Source organism: Myxine glutinosa, chromosome 1 (genome assembly GCF_964187855.1).
Source record: "Myxine glutinosa chromosome 1, kmMyxGlut1.1, whole genome shotgun sequence".
Taxonomy (NCBI): Eukaryota; Metazoa; Chordata; class Myxini; order Myxiniformes; family Myxinidae; genus Myxine; species Myxine glutinosa.
Window position 1 is genome coordinate 270,943,114 of NC_136261.1, and position 16,537 is coordinate 270,959,650.

Here is a 16,537-nt window from a genome sequence, read left to right on the forward strand (position 1 = left end):
CAAGAACTCTTCCCTCGACCTTCAACACATTATTGTGCATTCATTACCTTCACCTGCATCTCCTGCATCGACCCAGGCCTCCCCTGTTCTGCTCTTTCAGCCCTCTGCCCAGCACGATGCATGAATTTAGCCATTAAACTGCTCCATAGTAATCTTCCAAAATCCAGGCTTACTGCTCACCTCCACTCCTGGAACCGCCTTCCCAAGTCGTCTCAATCGCACCAATCTCTCCAGGGTCCTTTAGTTGGTACTACACTGCCATCTCACATCATCTCCCATCCCAAATCATGATCCCTCATTCCCTCAATACCATCATCATGATATCTCAATACCCTCATTGATCGTCCCCTAATCCACTGCACTTCCTTGCAGATCACCTGTCGCCCCTCTTGCAATGAGGCCATATTTTGTACACAAAATAAAATCAATGGCTTCAGGGTGCAGCCCTGGAGCTGATTAAACTTAGGTAAACCTCTTCAAACATAATTTTTAATTCCAGATTCTAATCATGAAACTTCATCGAGTTATTGAACTAATTTGGAGGAGATGGCAATATGAATTATGAATGAGTCATTTGGTCCATCACACCTGGTTATGGACATCAATAAGACACCGTTTAATTTTGTCTTTGTAAAATGGGAGCAGTCGTTGGATTAAAGAACATTTTTGACTCCATGAAGCTATTCTTACTTCGCCTGTTTTTATGAAGAGGTACCAAAAGCTTGAATTTACATTTTCGTCATACCTCGGTCTGTCTCGTTTGTTTGTTTGTCTGTGAGTGTGATAACTCGCGAACGCTTTCACCTATCTTTGTCAAACTTTACCAAATATTTCAGGACAAAAGTGAGCCTGTCAATGTTTTTTGACTATATCGGTCAAAGGCTGAGGTTCTCTCGTTTGGCCGGGTGATATCTCGGCCATCTTTTGAGCTGGGAAGCTTAAATTTAGCCACAAAGGTGCGCACTTGCGTTGGCAAAAACTATCTTTTATTTTTTGATTAATCAATTAATTAATTACCTAATTAATTATTATCGATTTATTAATCACTTCCACTATTTTCTTTCTCATCTGGGCAATATCTCAGGCATCTTTTGAGTTAGGAAGCTGATATTTGGACATGTCAATGACCAAGTGATTTGAATTTATTGATTAATCGATTAATTATTTAATTATTCGATTAATGACTAAATTAAAAATATATATATTTTAGTTACAGATTCGGATGAAATGGTGGTGGTTTATGTGTTCTATTAGCCAATTGATTTATTATTTAATTTTTTTATGATTATTATTTTTTATTTTCATTATTAATCATTTATTTATTTTCTTTTTCATCTGGGCAATATCTCAGGCACCTTTTGAGTTAGGAAGCTGATATTTGGACATGACAATGACCAAGTGATTTGGCTGTAAATGGTATTTTTGATTTATTGATTTATTGATTAATCGATTAATTATTTAATTATTCGATTAATTACTTCGTGAATTTTTTTAAGGTTACAGATTCAGATGAAACAGTGGTGGTTTGGGTATGCTATTAGCTCATCGATAAATAAATTATTTATTTTACGATTATTATTCATTTATTTTAATTACAAAATCAATCGATTATTGTTTCTCTCGATTTTTGTAGCTGGGTCTGGATTCGAACCCAGGCTGGACAGCTTCGAGGCGAATGTGCATACCTCTGGCCATCCTGCCAGCCCTCTAAAGGGTTTGTAAAGCATTTCCATTTTTATTTCTTCCCTTTACCAAATGCCATGAAAATTCCCAAAGACTTTACGAAAATAAAAACTCTCCAACAGCTGGGATCCAACAAGGTTCAAATCCCTTGTCCTGTTGTCGAGTTGTTTGTTGTTTGCTGGTATTGACGTTGACGTCTCCGCATGACGTCATTACAGAGTCAATATCTATTCAAGCTCCTCCATGTACGCTCTTTTGGAGAAAGAAAACACACGAGATCACATTTGCAGCACAAACACGGTTTCCTTTGTGAATTACGAACCGAATGGAATTCATTTTGAATGTATTGCTCCTGTGGACATTAATCGTACACAAATGAAATGCATGGATTAATGGTGTCCTCTGGGTTCCGTGTTGAGACAAAGTGTTCTCGTATCTGGTGAAGTCCTTGTGTACCTTCCATTTAGTTTGTACACAGCACACCGAATGTCAGCTTTGGTTACTCGATGTGACATCGCCATTCAAACAACATGCTCGCCGCCCATTTCTCGTGCTTCCTCGTCCAAGCAAATCAAATATGCAATATCAGATTCCCATTGGGAATCTCCATTGATTGATTGAGTAGAACAGCTGATTGTGAGTCTCAAATACGAGTCGTGTATATATGTATATATATATATATATATATATATATATATATATATATATATATATATATATATATATTGTTGCGGATATGAGGATTGCATTTTTTTTATTGTTTGTATTGTATTGTGGTAAATTGTTGTGTAACATTGGTTGAATATGGCCCCTCCTGCCTCCAGAGTTGTGTAAAGGTAAAAAGGGCGTCCCGGTAGTTATTCCATGAAACACCACATTGCAGGACCCGATAAAACCCTTGTTCAGTAGCTTATATCTTATTATGTGTTTTAGGGCAAGGCCTTGTCTTCCATTAAAATAATACTCCATTGCACCGAATCAATTAAGAATAGCTCCCCTTCAATAATTCCATTTCCCAGCCAAACTCTCCATCTGCGGGTAAAGCAGTTCACAAGCGTGCGGTGCACGCCCTCTCATTTCGCTGCTATAGTGAATATGTGCTCCGTGCTCTGTTTGAACAGGAGGGGCGGGGTCGCCCGGGAGAGGCAAGCCCAGGGCGCGCCACGAAGGGCGGGGCTGTTCAGCCCCATGCCCAAATAAGGAAACAAGCCCATGGCTCGCCACGAGGGGCGTGCCGTCGGCGCCATGCCCAAATAAGGAGACAAGCCCGTGGGATTACCATACAAGGTCACGAAACAGAGCACGGGGGGGAGAGGGCGGTACCAAAACCGAAGAGGGTGTGTCAGACCCGCGCTAACAGTATACGAGGAGGGTGCGAAGATCGCAGATGAGCTGGAGAGAAGTGAGAGGAAGGGAATACGAAGAGGGTTGCAAAAAGGCTGAGCTGAGCTGAGAGACCCGTGCTGGAAGGGAAGTGAGAGGAAGAAAAATATGAGCTGAGCTGTGTGGAGAGGGACACGACAAAAGAAAGGGTCCAAGAGAAAGCCGAGGAGCTTTTACGAAACAAGCTACACGAGAGATACAACAGAGGAGTGCAGCCCCGTTTCAACCAGCCGCGTGAAGCCCTGACGGTGTGCACTGTAAAGCGGAATACAAGGAGCTGCCGGCTCCCCGCTTCCCGCCCGGAGTGGACCTGCTTGCTGTGCCCTGTGATCCCACCTGCTCATCCTTTCCAGCCATTCCTGCCTGCAAGTTCCCCATTTTGCCTACGTGAGTTTGTTTTGTTCGTGCTGTCCTGGGTAGTAACTAAGTCTGTATAAGCGAGTAATTTTCACTGTGTCACCTGCGTCTCATGTCCCCTGTAAATAAACGTGACTGTTCTTTTTGCTTATGTGTGTAAATAATAATAAACCCCGTTACTCTTCTGTACGTCTTCTTCTTCTTCTTCTTCCTCTTTGCATTCGTCGTCTTAGTCTTTTCCCGATTGAGTAGCTGTGGCGCGATACGGCCAACGTCTGGGTGAATCGGGTTAAGTCGGGGAACAACTGTTCGGTCGCGGAGCCTCCGCTCGGCAAATATAACATCCTTAACCGCGTACCGTAACAATATATATATATATATATATATATATATACATATATATATATATATATATACAACTGTTTACGATAAGGCTGTGTGAGTAGACAGGAGTCAGGATAGTGCACTATTTGATGAAATGGTACTAATTGAAGGAAATTAGTTTCAGCCATTCTGATTACCTCTTATGTTTTCATTCCTGTGTCTGTCTGTCTGTGAACAGGATATCTCGAAAACTTGTGGACAGATTTTCGTTCAATTATATATATGGCTGCCAAAACATGTGACTTCTCACAAATACCAAAAGACCATTTTCGCCTCAAGACATGGGGAACATATTTGTGAAGTTTCTACTCGATATCACGGAGACGTCATTCGGAGACGTCAACGTCAATACCAGCAAACAACAAACAACTCGACAACAGGACAAGGGATTTGAACCTTGTTGGATCCCAGCTGTTGGGGAGTTTTTATTTTCGTAAAGTCTTCGGGAAATTTCATGGCATTTGGTAAAGGGAAGAAATGGAAATGCTTTACATGTCTTTCAATCCTGACAAATCTCACACACTTACGATGTCTCTCCGAAAAGACCGACTGGACAACCCTCCCATCCACTTTCTAAATAATCCTCTCCAAGAAGTTCTGTCACTCAAGCTTTTGGGTCTCACTATCAGCCATGATCTTTCATGGGAAAACCACATTTCAAATCTGGCCTCCAAAGCCAGTCGCCGACTGGGCATCCTCCATCGTGCGAAGTCCTTCCTTGGCACACCTGAGCTCCTCACCACTTACAAGGCTTTCATCCGCAGCTCAATGGAATACTGCTCTCCCCTCTGGGCTGGTGCTCCTGCCTCACACCTAGCTCGTCTTCATGCTTTTGAAACCAAAGCGTTCAGAATCATTGGAATCTCCCCCGATGAAGCTAACTCCAAGGGCCTTTCACTCACTCACCGCAGGCAGGTTGGTGGTCTTTCCGTCTTCTACCGACTCCTCTCCAGCCTTGCTCCTCCAGCTCTCTCTTTGCTCTGTCCCCAAAATATTCCTACAGGTCCCACAAGATGTGCCTGCAACCCTCTTATGGTTAAACTGCCAAAATCAAGACTCTCTGCTCACCTTCACTCCTTCATTCCTCTTTTCTCCCACCTCTGGAACAAACTCCCTCACTCTCTTCAATCCACTCCACCCTCCAGGTCTTTAAAACAGCTGTTCACCACCATCTCTTATCTTCCCCCATCCAAAACCTTGATCTTTTCTACCCCCGCTAATTTCACCCCAAATCCACTTTTTTGAAATACCAACTTCTGTCCTGGAAGTCCTTGGTGTCCTTGTGTTTTATACTTCTCCCACCCCCCCCCTCCCGCGCCCCCCCCCCCCCAAGCCCTCTCCCTCCCACACATCTCCCTGCTCTCAAATGTTGTGTTTGTGTGCTTCCCCTTCTCTCCCCATCTTGTCTTCCGCTCCCTCTTTTTATATATTTTGTTTGTCTGTTTGATTTGTTTGTGAAATAAATGTTAGCTCTTTCACGAGCCTCGATTCTGTATACAATATATATATATATATATATATATATATATATATATATATATATATATATACACTCAGAGGCAAAAGTTATTGTGACATGGAATTTTTTCATTGGTAATCTTGTGAATGAATTTTTGGATTTGAACCAGAGAAAGAGTGTGTTAAAATGGTCGAAGAAACGCAACCAAGCAGTTGTTGTTCGAATTGCACGAAATTTGCAAGAAGCATGACATATTCGAGAAAAATGGCCAGCAATGTTCACTTTAAAAGGCCAGACAACCAGACGCTTATCATTTCCACTCAATGCAGTCTTAAGAAGTGCAGAAGTCAGAAAAACACCCCTATTCATCGTTCTGGAACAAGTTCGACATGCCACGCCTTGGGGAAAATGACAGATGGAGAGCTATAGGTATGCTTCAGTCTGGTACCTCGCAGCGTGATGTTGCTCGTCGATTCAACGTCCATAGAAACACCATTTGGCACAGCTTCACCGAGCTAACGGTAGGACACGTGTCTACAGGTGCACAGATGAAAGTTACATCAGGCCATGTGTTCTGGAAGGGGATCGTTTTGGAGGTGGGGGCGTTATGATCTGGGGTGGGATAACAGCTGCAGCAAGAACGCCAATGATTGTGATTGAGGGGAACTTGAATGCTGTGAGGTACCGAGACGAGATTTTGCAAATGGCCGCTTTACCGTTTTTGCAACAGAACGGCCCTAGAGTGACGTTTCAACATGATAACGCCAGACCACACGTTGCTCGAGTTGTACAGCAGTATCTTAATCAGAACAATGTTAATGTGTTACCCTGGCCTGCAAGATCCCCTGATTTGTCACCCATTGAACACGTCTGGGATGAAATGGAGCGACGTTTACGACGTCATCCGAATCCTCCAAAAACGCTGCAGGAACTCCGCCAAATCCTTCCTCGGATATGGAATGATCTTCCCAAGGACTTTCATCGACGTTTAGTGGCCTCAATGAGGCGGAGGTGCCAGGCCTGCATCAATGCACAAGGTGGACACACTCGCTACTGACTGTGTGAACTTGCTTGTGAACCCCCTCTTGTGTTGTGGCTCATTTGCATATGCCAGGTGCACTGTTCTTATGGACTGTTGATCGTTACCATACCTTGAAACATTTGTCTTTCCATGTAATAACATTTCATCCGCGGCAGTAAAAATTTAACACTGATTCTGTTTGTTGTTTGTGTGTCACAATAACTTTTGCCTTTGAGTATATATATATATATATATATATATATATATATATATATATATATATATATATATATATATATATATATATTATATATATATATATATAATTATATATATATATATATATATATATATATATAAAATTGAGGGAGGACATATGTTTTAAAGGTTTATGCTTCAAAAAAGCATAGCTCCAAACCATGTGACCTATGACGTCATGATCGCAGAACGTTTTGTTCGTCATGTGTATGCGATCATGCATGCAAAGCTTGGGTTCGACCTTTTCAGCCGTTTCAGAGAAAAAGGGTTTTCAGTGGTTTTTAAGGCTTTTCTGTTAAAAAAAATGGCGGCCGAACCATGTGATCCATGACATCATTATTATTATTGTTCTCCATCAATGTATCCCTTGATGCTCAAGAATTTTCATCCTGATCTGATGAAGTTTATTACTCGTCAAATGATGGTCATAATGGAGGCACCTATGACAGTATGACATCATCATTAACGTATGTTATTCCCCATGGAGCGTTCTTTACAAGGAGCCAGATCTCAATTGTTTTCGACACAGCACTTTTGGAGATGTAGAGGTGCAAAGTTTTTCAATTTTTCCAAGATGGCGCCGGTACCACATGACCTATGACGGCATAATTACCATTAAAAGATCATACAGGCGGAAGCGCTCCTATGGTGAAAATTTCCTGTCAATCGGTCCAACGATTGCAGAGAAAGTGGTTTTTAAAGGAAATAACCCGAAAAATTGCAGTGGCGCAATCAGTTAGGTGGCCTGAGAAGAAAAATGTAGTTTATTCTTCTTCCAACAATAATGACTTCTGGTTTCCAGACCGTATAACCAATCATGTTGAAATTTTAAACACTTATTCCCCTTGACGAGAGCTGCATTATTTTAAAGTTTCACTTCGATCAATGCAGCGGTTCAGTAGATAAAAGGTTTTAAAGATTTTTATTCAAGTATTAATAGCTGCCAACCCATGTGACTTATTGCAAATTCCAAAAGACCATTTTAGCTTCCAGACATGGAGAACATATTTTTGAAGTTTCCACTCAATTTTTTTTTTTTAATGAGAGAGGAGATGGGTTTTAAAGTTTATGCTTCAAACCATCATAGCTCCTAAACCATGAGACCTATGTGGTCATGATCACTGAACTTTTTGTTTTATGAGTATGCAATCATGCATGAAAAGTTTGGGGTCTATCTGTTCAGCCATTCCGGAGAAAAAGGGTTTTTAGTGTTTTTCACGAAAAACAAAACCGATGACGTCAAATATTTTTGGTTTCTGAATTTATTTTTCCTTAGATGATGCACAAAAAATATATATATTTGTGGGATCAAGGGTTCTATTTGTCGAATTTTAACGTCGTAACAGCAGCCATTTTGATATCCTAAATGAATATATAGTTTTGGTCACAATGCAAAGTTTTTTTAGAATGAGCCATGATTATTTTTTTCCATTGAGCCGTTTCAGAGATAGTGGCAAACCTGAAGGTTTTTTCCAGGGTGGCGCCCATACCACGTGGCCTATGACGTCATAATTAGCAGTAAAATTCTGCACGTCCAGCCAATCACTTGGTGAAAATTTTGTGTCAATCGGACCAACGGTTGCAGAGAACATTGTTTTCAAAATTTTCGGACATGAAAATCAGAAGGAAAGGAAGAATAAATCTTCACAGTAACAATAGGTTTTCTCTGCATTGCATGCAGAGGAAACCCAATGATATCTCAAAAAGCTGCGGACGGTTTCGGATGAAACTTGGGAGGCAGGTTGTGTGTGAGAAAGAAAAATGTATTCAATTTTGGTGAAGATCCAAATACGGATCTGGGTGTGAGAATTTTTAAACTAAATATTCACCATTGGGAGATGGGGCCAAAAACGATATCTCAAAAATATCTCAAATATAGCCGGATATCTCAAAAAATTGTAAACGGATGATTTTGATTAAACGTGATTCTGTGTTATGATTTTCTGGTCTACTCTGGGATACAAAACGTAAACTGTTCACCTGGAGGAGGTATGCTCTCTACTGAGTGCCGCTCTGGTTAGAACTGTGACCTCGCTGCTCTTTGTGAAATTGAAAACATCATTATAGCCCGTAAGCTAAATCGTCTGGTGATGTTTTTGGTTTCCATTTCCACTTACTGGATGTACATTCTTACTGTACAACACAACCCTGAAAGGGCAGCTTGGGTTACTCGGTGTCACATTGTCGTTCCAAACGTCATGCTTGCCGCCAATTTCGAGTTCGTCCAAGCAAATCGAGTATAACAGCTGATTGTGAATCTTAAAAAAGAGTCACTTATAAAAATGTTTAAGATGAAGCTGCCTGAATCCCTTATCCTGTGTTGTTTGTCTGTGCTGCATCCTCTTGTAAATGCTGATACACCAAACATGCGACTCAAGCCGCACAGTGCTCTGTCCCAGGACTTAAAGGCAATGGAGCAACGCTTCATCGACTGGCACCTCTGCCCAAACCCATCTCCGACGAGTTACCGCTTTCCATCTCAGCAACCAACTGGTGAACAGCAAACGCCAAGGATCCTTTTGTGGCAAACCAGTCAAGAACGATCCGTTCCCAAAGTACCTTGGAGTCACCTTTGACTGCAGTCACCTTTGACGAGCACTTGATACCCAACTTTGACTGCAGTGTTCTGCAAACACCTAAAACGGGGCACAGGAAATATCTAGACCAGGGTAGACATCATCCAGAAAGTGCAGGGCACCAGCTGGGTATCAAGTGCTCGCACTCTTCACACTGCTGACCTTGCTCTTGTGTACTCTGTAGCAGAATACTGTTCTTCTGTTTGGGTGGAGTGCAGCCACACAAAATACGTGGAACACTTTTGTGGCTAATCAGTGGTACACTGAAATGAACGCCTGTGCAGGGCCTCCTAGTCCTGTCTGACATCCCACCCCCTGATGTGCGTCGAAAGGTAAGAATGCTGAGAGAATTTGACTTTATCAAAGCCAACGCAGAGCTTCCGATCGATAAAGACCTGCAGAATCTACAAAATATGTGTCTCAAGTCACACAAACCTTTTTGGGGCTCTGCAAATGTTTTGAGTGGTGCGAGGTTTAATACGAAAGACAAGTGGCGCAATCTCTGGACACACACCAACTTTGCTAACAAAGGACTAGTGAGTGATCTGAAGTGATGTGACAGAAGAGCCTCCAGGTTTCGACCTCCCCAGTGGTCTGTGTGGTTTTTTGCCTCCCAGTAGTCTGCATGGTTTCAACATCCCCAGTGGTCTGAGTGGTTTCGACCGTCCCAGTAGTCTGCGTGGTTTCAACTTCCCCAGTGGTCTGCGTGGTTTCGCCCTTCGCAGTGGTCTGCATGGTTTCCACCTCCCCAGTAGTCTGCGTGGTTTCAACCTCCACAGTGGTCTGCGTGGTTTCAACCTCCCCACTGGTCTGCATGGTTTCAACCTCCCCAGTGGTCTGCAAGGTTTCGACCTCCCCAGTGGTCTGCATGGTTTCGACCTCCCCAGTGGTCTGCATGGTTTCGACCTCCCCAGTGGTCTGCATGCTTTCGACCTCCACAGTGGTCTGCATGGTTTCGACCTCCCCAGTGGTCTGCATGGTTTCGACCTCCCCAGTGGTCTGCATGGTTTCGACCTCCCCAGTGGTCTGCATGGTTTCGACCTCCCCAGTGGTCTGCATGGTTTCGACCTCCCCAGTGGTCTGCATGGTTTCGACCTCCCCAGTGGTCTGCATGGTTTCGACCTCCCCAGTGGTCTGCGTGGTTTCAACCTCCCCACTGGTCTGCATGGTTTCAACCTCCCCAGTGGTCTGCAAGGTTTCGACCTCCCCAGTGGTCTGCATGGTTTCGACCTCCCCAGTGGTCTGCATGGTTTCGACCTCCCCAGTGGTCTGCATGCTTTCGACCTCCACAGTGGTCTGCATGGTTTCGACCTCCCCAGTGGTCTGCATGGTTTCGACCTCCCCAGTGGTCTGCATGGTTTCGACCTCCCCAGTGGTCTGCATGGTTTCGACCTCCCCAGTGGTCTGCATGGTTTCGACCTCCCCAGTGGTCTGCATGGTTTCGACCTCCCCAGTGGTCTGCATGGTTTCGACCTCCCCAGTGGTCTGCATGGTTTCGACCTCCCCAGTGGTCTGCATGGTTTCGACCTCCGCAGTGGTCTGCATGGTTTCGACCTCCCCAGTGGTCTGCATGGTTTCGACCTCCCCACTGGTCTGCATGGTTTCGACCTCCCCAGTGGTCTGCATGGTTTCGACCTCCCCAGTGGTCTGCATGGTTTCGACCTCCACAGTGGTCTGCATGGTTTCGACCTCCCCAGTGGTCTGCATGGTTTCGGCTTCCCCAGTGGTCTGCATGGTTTCGACCTTCCCAGTGGTCTACATGGTTTCGATCTCCCCAGTGGTCTGCATGGTTTCGACCTCCCCAGTGGTCTGCATGGTTTCGACCTCCCCAGTGGTCTGCATGGTTTCGACCAGTGCCGTATATTAACAGAGTCTGGGCAGCCTTTGATCTGCTCAACTACCACCGTGATTGGTCGAGGCCGCGTCACGTGGTTTTCAGGCGCCATTTTGCATACCACCTCAGCCGAGCAGCTTTCCCGCTGCACCCATTCCGTGCCATTGCTTCGTGTCGTTGCATATTTCTTTTGAGTAATATTTCAATAAAATCAACCAATATGGTGTGTTGTGCCGCTTGGGGATGTTCTGTTAGACCAGGACAAGGTCGTATAATGCACAGATTTCCTCGAGACAAGGAACGAAGTGCTATTTGGGCGTTTAAAATACGCCGAGTTGGATGGAATCCATCACCTTACTCATATTTATGTTCGGTAAGTAAAATCGCTTAATATATTGTTGCGGATCTCGGATTACGGCGCTCCCCTTACCGAGTGGGGGTTAGTCCCCTCGTCTATAAAGCTGGCCGTCTCCGGTCCTAGAAATTATGACGTCACTCCCGGTCGGTAGTAGCCAGGGTCATTAGTCAATGAAGTCCCAAATACCTGCGTACTAAGATCGGCCGTGAGCGAGGAGATAATTTCCACCCGAGCCGCAGCGTTAATGGATACGCCGAGCGAAGTGAGCTGCGACTCAGGCCGTTAACAAAAGACTAACACGATTCCGAGCGTTGGCCAAATTGTGCCACGTATATCAATGGAGAAATCACTAAAGCGACTGGATGAGAGGAACCAAAGTAAAGGAAGCACAAATATAATTTATTAATTATGTACAAGAAACCCGAAGAGGAAATGAAAGAAGGGAATATACAAGAAGAAGAAGAAGCAGTGACACAGGGCAGCCTTAAACAGTCTTATATTATCACACGCCCAGGACAGTACAAACACACACACGAATGGGGAATAGCAGGCATGAAAGGTCCAGGCGATGGGGTCCGGTCCAGGCTCCAGATCCGCCACGAAGAATGGCAGGCAGCTTCGCGTGTCGTTGGCGCGCAACCGGACCTTATAATTATGCGAGAGACTGGGATGCCGCGTACGTAATCTTCGTGCCAACTCTCTCTCGCCCAACGTTCGTCTCAGAGGGTACCCTCGCGCAGGTCGCTCCAACAACGTGACAATCAATCGAGCGCTCCCCGCGCAGTTCATTCACAATCAGCATCCCCCGGCGCAGTCCGTAATCAATGGCCTTCCCTCGCGCAGTTCGTACACAATTGATGGCTCTCTGCACAGTCCGTCAAAGGGCTTCGCGCTCGCGCTTATATCATCGCGCGTCGAAATCAAGCCGCCTTCATAGGGCTATGCCCACTGACGAGCTCACCTCAGCCCTGGTTGGTCAGCGAGGGCTCACTAGCTCCACCCTCAACGGCTCGTGGGCGAGGCCACACCTTTTCCCATGGCTCCGCCCCTTCTTTCCTCGAGCCGACCGCATGTTCAATGGAGTTTGGAGCGAGCGCTAAGGCAGCGATGACGGCAATTAGATTATGTGAGAGCATTAGGAAGGACAAGCCCCGCCTGTAGGAGCCAGTGGCACTTTGGAGAGAGAGAGAGAGATTGGGGGTAATTGAAGGGGCCTAGGTTATTTGATTAATGCAACGCAGATTCAACTGTTGGTAACAGATCCTTACCTGAAACACATACTAATGAAATAACTAAAGAAGAAGCCTTTGGTGTGCTATGTGTTGCTCATGGCCTAACTAGGGTGCGACCTTTGACCTTTACACAAAAAATGGGAGTATTTACAGGGGATTATTTATAAGGGAATATTACAGATATTTACAAAGTGTAGGGTTCTAAAAACCACAACACTGCACCCTCATTACCTCCAGGGCTGTCCCCGCCCGACAGAACTTTAACTTAGTGTGACACTCAGATGTGGTAACCCTCTACTATTAACTTCACCCTGAGTGCGACATTTTTAAAACAACTAAGTATGTCCCGCCTGCTCCGTTGCATTCTATCTAACAGATTCACGCCTACAGGATAACCGAATCACGGAAGTAATTCTCAAGCTAAACATTGACGGTGGGGAGCATTATTTACAAAGACACTACTTGGTATTTACACGCGAACCCAGGACCTGTCTTTTGGGAAACAAAAAGAAGATCTTTTGAGAAGAGGAAAGGCATACACTGCACTGCACCGATACCACCAGCACCAATAAGCACCAAAAGCCCCACTGTCAGCACCATCCAGTGCACAGTCATCACATTTCAATTATTATTAAAGGATGACGTCTTCTTCTTCTCTGCTGGGCCGCTGGTTCTGGACGACTTCTTTGCTTGCAGCCTATTTAATCATAAACAAAAAGGGCACAAAACGCATCCACTTTTTAATTATGGCCAGCAGGGGCCAACTAAGGGTGGTCCACCTGCATGGCTTAGGTGCCACCTCAACCGTGGTCCGCTGGCCACAATGACCGGTCCCCCAGCAGAGGTGCCAGGCCCCAAAACGTGGGGTCCATGAATGTGATGCTCGGCCACAGACCTGTGGTCCATATGGTGCTCGGCCACAACAACGTGCGGTCCACAAGTGTGGTACCGGTCCAGGCAGGCAGCAGCGAGGGTGCGGGCACACAACTGCGGGCACCTGCGCACTCCCCCTGGGCCCAAAATAAATAAATCCGTGAGTGGGGGAAGGAGGACAAGCAAGCAGCGGGGCAAGATCGCAAGGGTACACAGCAACACAAGGTAATGCAGAGGTGAAGTGCGCAGGAGAGCGAGCCGAGAAAGCTCGTCCCTACCGTACGCCCCCCCCCCCCCCCCCCGTCACCTAATCTACCCTTGCTCTTACCCCGTATTTACACAATTTTACAAATTCGTCGCTACGTCTTGTCTTCCCCATATCTCCCCTCTATACCAAATCCATCATCAATCCCAATTTCTCATTAATCCCTCTATTCCGAATTTACCATCAATCCCTCATAAGGAGGAAGAGATGGAACAATGAGCACAATGTCACCCCCACGTCATGATGCATCTTACATACTAGACATTTGCAAAAACCGGTGGTGTGGAGTCCTGTCACCCTGGTGAGTGGATGCGGATGGTGCAAAGTGACTTTCCGATCCTGACTACCTTCTAAATGACTTTAACACTCTTTACACTACCCGAGTACCCGGGGTCTTTCCCTGCAAAACCATTGGCCACCTTACACTATGTGGTTCTAAAAACCGAACTCCCATTGACCAAACTGTGGTGCTCACCAATTTGGGGTCTCACTCCCTCGATTCTACTCCCGGTGCCCTCGCACCATTTCCGGGCTGGGTCGTGTGGCGCTCCCAGCAGGTCCGCTCACCTGCACACCTCCGCCACTGCAGTTATCTCCCAAGCTCGCCTGCTCCTTACCCTAACCTACCTGGGGAAGGCCCTCTGGCGCTCTCACCCCCTACCGCCCTCTCTGGCGTCGGGCTACCCAGGTCCGTCCTCCGGATCCTCGGGCCCCATTGAACTCTACTGGCTCCCAGAGCCTACCTGCGGCCTCACCTGACCGACAGACTAACAGTGGCGGAGTGCCCATTTAACCACACACACTAACAGGCCACACGCCCAGCCAATTTACTCCACTAATGCACTCAACACAACACTCCTCTGCAACTACCCACACCACAGATGCCAATATCCAACCACAATTTACCTACTCCCTCTACCTACTTTGAAACTACCCTCCCCGGGTATTCGTGAAGGCGTCCATCCTTCCCCATCCACTCTTTTCGCACCAACCACTCCACTCCACGTATTCCACACTACTCACTCCACACCATCCATTCCGTACTCCATTCATTCCAGACCATCTATTCCATACTCCATTTACTCCATGCTCCATTCACTCCAGACCATCTATTCCATACAACCATTCTTCATTCACCTGTACTTTCACTTGCACACCTTGTGCCCACACACCTGGTGGCACTTGCAGGTACTTGCACCCTCTTTCCCTCCAGGACCATTCACTCAATACAATACACTCAACTCAATGCAGAATCACACCTTTCACAATACTCTGCTCAATCACTTCCTGCACACACACTGCATCATCTGATCTACCTGGTTTTCCCTCTAACTTAGTGCTTCCCGTCTTCCCTTATAATATTGCACATCCCACGTCGTTATCATCCAACTAATCTCTCTACGTCCCCTCTACAGGTATGATGTCGCTACTTAAATCTACAGTTACCTATGGTCATTTCTAAATCCTAACATCCAAGACCTCCCTGGCTAGGTTTTCACCGCCATAACCCCATAAACTATAGCTCATGTGCCCCCAAAATGTGAGGGATGGTAAGGATACCTGGGTATCAATGGGTATCAATTTCCAACCATCACTATTCCCAATTTCGAATCACTAGTAATTTCAAGCCAATTCCAATTTCCAATCCCTATTAATTCCAAACAATAACACTATCATCATCACAGTCCGCTATATCTGAGCCTCCTCGGTACGTCCATGCATTTTCATCACAGCTCGGCTTCGAAAAGCCAGGCAATGATGAATGAATTCGGGTGGTTTGGTCTCCTGCGGTTGGGTCCATCCGGCACTCGATTCAGGGGAGGAGGTTTCGTCGGGCCAAGGCACCAGGCACCATCCCGGCGCAAGGCCTTGCGCTGCCAAGCGCGATGGCCCAGCCTTGCCCGGGTGGAACGCCGCCACCACAAGGGGCCGCCGTTCCGACCCCTCATCCTTCCTCTCGAACCGCGCCGCCCGCTTTGCCCGGCAAAGCGCGGATTCGACTGTGCAGGGCGGGGGCCCGGCCCGGATCGTGCACGGCGCTCCGAACAGGAGCGACGAGACACCGATCCCCGCCGGCTCCCGCAACACACAAAGAGCACCGCACACCGAGTGCTCGCGTCGGCTATCCGTCAGCCTAAACGCTGCCCCGGTCAACGTCGAGGCCCTACTCACATGCTCACACCACTCGTTCTGTTCTTTACTCACCAAACCCGGCGCTCCAACGCCTCTCGTACATCCCATGCATTCTACTCGTGCACATTCTTGCGCATCCATTCCACCATTCGCACACTCTGTTATCACACACTCCGTTCCGCACCTTTCTTCCCCCGTTACGTCCTCCGTAACACTCACCACGGGTGTGCACTCCCGCATACACCCACTCAGCGCACATACTACTCAGCCTACCCAGGGGTGTGCAATCTGTTACACACCCAATAACACGCTCCACAACCAACTCAGGTGTGCATCCCCGCACACTCTCTCCATCCATCTCACTCTCCGTGTCACTCTCATCGCACATACACTCTGACATGCATTCTCGCTCGCACTCGGTTTCACTTCCATACTCTGTCGTGCACTCTCCCTCGCACTCGGTAACACTCTCGTGCTCTGGCGCCATTTGCACACGCGCACCATTGCCATCCATAACGCGCACCACGGACCTTTTATGAGCGCCTGGGTTACGCCTGCCTCCCAAGTGCGCAAAAATTCTTTTTGCACCAAACACAGCCCAACTCACCTGGGCACCGCCTCTTCTTAGTTCCTCCACCACCTGCAAACTTTTCATCTGGTTAATAAGCACAGCATCACGATGCGAATCCAGACTTTGTGCATTATCCATTTCTTCACCCTG